Source organism: Cebus imitator, unplaced genomic scaffold (assembly GCF_001604975.1).
Source record: "Cebus imitator isolate Cc_AM_T3 unplaced genomic scaffold, Cebus_imitator-1.0 Scaffold112, whole genome shotgun sequence".
NCBI lineage: Eukaryota > Metazoa > Chordata > Mammalia > Primates > Cebidae > Cebus > Cebus imitator.
Genome location: NW_016107427.1, coordinates 47,167 through 53,257, shown reverse-complemented (window position 1 = coordinate 53,257; position 6,091 = coordinate 47,167). Strand labels below are relative to the sequence as shown.

Sequence of the window (6,091 nt, the reverse complement as noted above, 5' to 3'; positions counted from 1 at the left end):
TGATCAATGTTACCATTTGAAAGGATTCCAGGTTTGCTATTATGTCTGTGGTTATACATTTATTTATTTATTTTTTTGAGATGGAGTCTTACTCTGTCACGCAGGCAGTGGCATGATCTTGGCTCACCGCAACCTCCACCTCCCAGGTTTTCAAGCGATTCTCCTGCCTCAGCCTCCTGAGTAGCTGGGATTATAGGCATGTGGCACCACGCCTGGCTAATTTTTATATTTTTAGTAGAGACGGAGTTTCACCATATTGGTCAGGCTGGTCTCAATCTCCTGACCTCATGATCCGCCTGCCTCGGCCCCCCAAGGTGCAGGGATTACAGGCGTGAGCCATGGCGCCTGGCCTCAACTGGATTACGTTAATCAAATGTTCCTCTGGTTCCTGCAAGCTTTTGATTAGTTCCAAAAAAGTTGATTGTGACTTTTTTGCCAGTTTTTTGTTGCTTCCTATTTTCTGTGTTTCATTCATGTCCTTCACAGGATCCCAAATTTATATAAAAAGAAATCTTCCCTCAGTTCCACAGATGGGAGAAAATGCTGAAAAGAAACGCAGTGAAAATGAAACTGGTGTTGCCTGCTTGCTGGACACTACCGTCCTCCTGGGTGTTGGGTTCAGGCCTCAGAGTCTTCATGGATAAGGCGTCTCATGCCACAGCCCCAACTGGAGACTCTGATTCCATGATCAGATAACTGGAAAGGACAGAGGGAGCAGCCTCTGCTCCTGGGATTTGGTGGCCTGTAATGTCGGCAGCTCCCATGTTGAACCCTCCCTTCTGCGGGAGGGGCAGGGGTGAGGGGAGGTTGGAAGATGCCGAGTGAGCCACCCACCCTCCGACCTTCACTCCCTTCCCTGGACCTCATTTTTTCCAGCTGTAAAATGGGTGGGTCGTGGTGGTGATGGGGGCACTCACTGACTTGTTTGTGAAAACAGGAGGCCCTGGGCTGGCCGGTTCTGTGCCCCCGGCCTCAGAGTTGCCATCTGTGCAGTGGGCGTGGGAGGGCCTGGCAGGGCACAGGCTGAGACGTCCTCTCCCGTCCCAGCTCTACGTGGAGGCGCGGCTCTGCTGGAAGCGGGCGCGGCTGCTGCGGCCCATGGTCCAGTTCTTCCTGGTGGCCTTTGCCCTCTATGTGGGCTACACCCGCGTGTCTGATCAGAAACACCACTGGAGCGACATCCTTGCTGGCCTCCTGCAGGGGGCGCTGGTGGATGGCCTCACTGTGAGCTTCTGACCCTGACTCACCCCCTGTGCTGTCCAGAGACCACTCCCTGCACAACCCTGGTCCTTCCCTGCACACTCGTCCCATGGAGTCCTCCCCTGGGACCCCTTCCTCCAATCGTGGTCCTTCCCTGGTACCCCTCCTTCCCCCCATTTGTCCCCGGGACTCCTACCCCCCAACCCCAGTTCTTCCCTGGACCCCTCCCTTCTCCCCATTTGTCCCCTGGGACCTCTTCCCCCAACCCCAGTCCTTTCTGAGGGCCCCTCCCTTCCCCCCATTTCTCCCCTGGGACCCCTCTCCCCAAACCCAGTCCTTCCCTGGACACCTTCTTTCCCCAGTTCCTTCCCTGGGTCTCCTGCCTGCACACCGCAGCCCTTCCCTGGGCCTGTCAACGCCCCAGTGCTCTCCACTGGTCTTCCACTAAGAGGGCTCTCTTCCCCCCATAGGCACTCTTCCTCTCATTGCCCACCTGGGACCCTGTTCCTCCCCCTCCTCATGCCCATGTCCCTGGTGCCTGCCTAGCCCCTGCCCAGTCTCACCTTCCTCCACTCTGCCAGGTCCGCTACCTCTCAGACTTCTTCAAAGCCCAACCCCCACAGCACTGCCCAAAGGAGGAGGAGCTGGAACGGAAGCCCAGCCTGTCACTGACAGTGACCCTGGGCGAGGCTGACCACAGCCACTATGGGTACCCGCACTCCTCCTCCTGAGGCTGGACGCCTCCCAGGCAGGGAGTGGCTGTGAGTCCAGCTGAGGCAGGCCCCCCAGGTGGTCCCTCTGGCCCTGGGTAGGCACTGAGGGCTGTGGAGAGGCTCCAGGAACCCTGGGCTGATAGGAGCAGTGAGCAGGCTCTGCTGCCCCTGCCTTGCACAGGACCAGGGTTCTGGGGAGGCCTAGGTAGCCCTGAGCATTTGGAGGGGGACCTGTTCCTGTAGCTCCCCAATATCCCCATTCTTTTATAGGGTTAAGGAAGGGGCTGTTTTGTAAAATGTAATGTACATGTGGTTTTTAGTAAAATAGGGTATTAGTTTGATGAGTGGTCTCAGTGCCTCTGTTCCTTATGGCCTTTCTGGGATGGTGTTTCTCCCGTCAGAGGGCTCTGTGGAGCTCAGGCGTCAGGCAGACTCACCTGCTGCAATGGTGGAGGGCAGCAGCCAAGCCCACCCCTTGCGTTTCTCCCTGCATGGCGCTGGGGTCAAGGGTCAGGTGGGTCAGCACACCCCTCCCCTCTGCTCATGTCCACCCGTGCACCTGGGGGCCACGCTTCTGAAATGGGTAATTCAGGGGCTGGTTTCCCTGAAGTGATGGCAGAACACACAGAGCTTACTTTTTCAACAGGTGGGTAAAGGGTACATTTGTTTTTTTGTGCAGGGGGTAACTTAAGTATCTGCTGATGTTTTCTTTGCACCTGGAACCTCTCTTATTCCTTCACCCTGCAGGGTGTTCCTATCACGCCTTAGCCTACGGGAAGGGCGGTGTAGCCCTGGGGGCAAAAATGCAGCCTGGGAGCCCCACCCAAGGGGCCACAGTGGAGACCTGCTCTTGGCAGACTGGAAGGAAGGTGACCCATACCCTGTGGAACTCCAGCTGAACGTCAGGGACTTGCCTCCATGCAGGTGTCAGACGGGATCCTGACTGGAAAAGTCACACTGAAGCCTCCCAGGTATCCTAGGGTGCCCCAGCAGGCAGTGATGCCCGAGGACTAAGGAGGCTGTGTCTGGGCTCAGAATGTATCTCTGGCAGTGGGTGGGAGAGAGGTTCCCAGCCAGATCTCACGGGCAGAGTCACCTGCATCAGGAGCAAATGGGAATAACTCAAGTGTCCTGACACCAGCTGACACCTCCGTCTCCTCCCAGGTGCAATGGTCTTGAAAGCCAGGACCACAGTGGGGGTTGAGCATGAATCTGTGGGAGCAGCTGCAGTGCACAGGACTCTGGTGTGGTCTGCTGTGGGCAGGTGGCCGTGTTGGGACGAGCGGTGAAGACGGAGGAGCGGAGGAAGTTTGGAGTGAGGGAGAGGACGTGGCTGAGGCCGGTTGCTGGGGGAGTCTCAGAGCTTCAAAAAGAGCATGCGCACCTCATGGCTGAGAGCAGAGAAAGAAAGGGCTGTACTGACCAGAGCCATCCCCAGAGGGTTCTCAGGAGCCAGGAGCACTGCTCTGCACCTGTTAGGAAAAGCCGGAATGCAGGGTGTCGGGCTCGGAAATTCTCACAGCTTCCCAGTACCAAGATGGCAGGTAGGGTGGCAGTTAGGACACATTTCTCCACCCACACGGAGCTCTGGGGAAGCTCTCATGCGTAATTTTGGGTTTATACTGCCCACACCCTTATAGTTTCATGGAAAAAAAAATAGTATTTTCTCTTGTACAAGGAGGATTTTTTTTCCTGTTGTTTCTCATAGGAAACTCAGATTCTTAGCCGTGTAAATATCATTTCCCATGGCTGTGTCCTCGTGGCCTGGCATTTCTCCCACCTTCTGAGGTTAACTGGTTTTTGAAGCCCTCCTCCTGGCCAGGCACAGTGGCTCACGCCTGTAATCCCAGCACATTGGGAGGCCGCAGCGGGTGGATCACAAGGTCAGGGGATCGAGACCATCCTGGCCAACATGATGAAACCCTGTCTCTACTAAAAATGCAAAACTTAACCGGGCATGGTGGTGGACGCCTGTAATCCCAGCTATTCGGGAGGCTGAGGCAGGAGAATCACTCAAACCCGGGAGGCAGAGGTTGCAGCGAGCTGAGATTGCGCCACTGCTCTCCGGCCTGGTGACAGAACGAGACTAGGTCTCAAAGAAAAGAAAAGAAAACTCCTCCTGAGTATTTGATAATATGCAGGATTTTTTTGAATGTGTCAGCTACCATATGTTATTCTGGTTTTGTAGGAAACCGTGCATACTTTGTTTTTTAGACACAGAGTCTCATTCTGTGGCCCAGGCTGGAGTGCAGTGGTGCAGTCACTGCTCACTGCAGCCTCGACCTCCCAGGCTCAAGCAATGCTCCTGCCTCAGCCTCCTGAGTAGCTAGGATGACAGTGCCCACCACCACACCCCACTTTCATGCTTACTTTTTTTTTTATAGGTGCATACTGAAGTATTTAGGAGTGAAATTTTGTGAGATCTGCAAATTACAATATTTCATAATTAAAAACATGAAGCAGGCATGGCAACATATGGGTAACTGTTAAATCTGTTTTGTGTATGTGGGTATCATTATGCCACTCTCTGGACTGCATTTTGAAAAATTTTAAGTCACACAAGGAAAACTCTGCCTGAGAAAATTTTCCTAAGTTCAAAATGTCATTACTTTTACTTTTAGTGAGACAATATTTCTTCTTTTTCCTTTTTTTTTCTTCTTTTGAGGAGTCTTGCCCTGTTGCCCAGCCTAGAGTGCAGTGGTGTGATCTTGGCTCACTGTAATATCTGCCTCCTGGGTTCAAGCGATTCTCCTACCTCAGCCTCCCAAGCAACTGGGGTTGCAGGCGTGTGCCACCAAACCCAGCTAATTTTCATATTTTTAGTAGCGATGCCATTTTACCATGTTGGCCAGGCTGGTCTCGAACTCCTGACCTCAGGTGATCCACCCACCTCAGTCTCCAAAGCGCTGGGATTACAGGTGTGAGCCACCACACCTGGCTATTAATTCCTCAACTGAATTTCTGTTTGAATTGAAACAACATAAAATCCTAATTTTGATAACATTATTTACATTTTTTATGTTAGTTGCTAGAACCCAATGTGAGAAGGCAGCATTTCGTCAACCTCACCTGGCAGTGGTGTGGCCTGAGGCCTTCTGGACAGCATTGGTGGTGGGGATTTGGGGGCGTGTGAGCCCCTGGGCTGGCTCAACAGTGCGGTCTGGGCCTTTTCCCAGAGGCTTCTTAGCCCCAAGCTGATTGTTCACCCCCAGTCTCCTCAACAGCGAGAGGCACATTGTCCTGCTGTGTAGAGAATCTTCTGTCTCCTGTCGCATATTTTCGGGAGCTGGACAGCTCCCGGGTCCCATCCCCGTCTCAGAAATGACTTCTCAAGTCATACCCTGCCGCAGCATTTTGTTAGCATGTTTTGTTGTTCTTTGTTTTGAGGTAGGGTTCCACTCTTCTTGCCCAGGCTGGAATGCAGTGGCACAACCTCGACTCACTGCAACCTCCGCCCTCTGGGTTCAAGCAATTCTGCCTCAGCCTCCAGAATAGCTGAGATTACAGGCACCTGCCACCACGCCCAGCTAAGTTTTTTGTATTTTTATAGAGACGGGGTTTCACCATGTTGGCCAGGCTGGTTTCAAACTCCTGACCTCAAGTGATCCACCTGCCTCAGCCTCCCAAAATGCTGGGTTTACAGGGGTGAGCCACTGCACCTGGCCGAGCCTCTTCTGTGACAGTTGTGATTTGTTGGATCTAAGCCCTGTTTTGTTTTTACTCTGACTTGCTGTTTTATAAGCTGTTGGCCTAGTTTAGACATTTTAACGGCATTACAGGGATGGGAAATCCCTGGGAAGAATTAGCTGACGAGGCAAGGTGTGTGGTGAGGGCATTGCATGGCAGGTGGAAGTTTAGGTTATTTGGGATTACTAAGTTACAGCAATTTAATTTATGAATGAATTAGCTGAGTGACTGAGTAAAGAAGACTTACCTGAGGCCGGGTGCAGTGGCTCATGCCTGTAATCCCAGCACTTTCGGATGCCAAGGCGGGCGGAGCACCTGAGGTCAGGAGGTCGAGAACAGCCTGACCAATGTGGAGAAACCCGTCTCTACTAAAACAAAAACAAAAACAAAAACAAAAACAAATTAGCTGTGCGTGGTGGTACATTCCTGTGATCCCAGCTACTCGGGGGGCTGAGGCAGGAGAATGACTTGAAACTGAGAGGTGGAGGTTG

The 6,091-nt window shown here is 52.8% G+C and overlaps 1 pseudogene; it reads left to right on the top strand.

Annotated features, from left to right (window-relative positions):
• Positions 1 to 6,091, top strand: part of LOC108311143 — a 43,080-nt pseudogene that overhangs the window by 26,943 nt on the left and 10,046 nt on the right.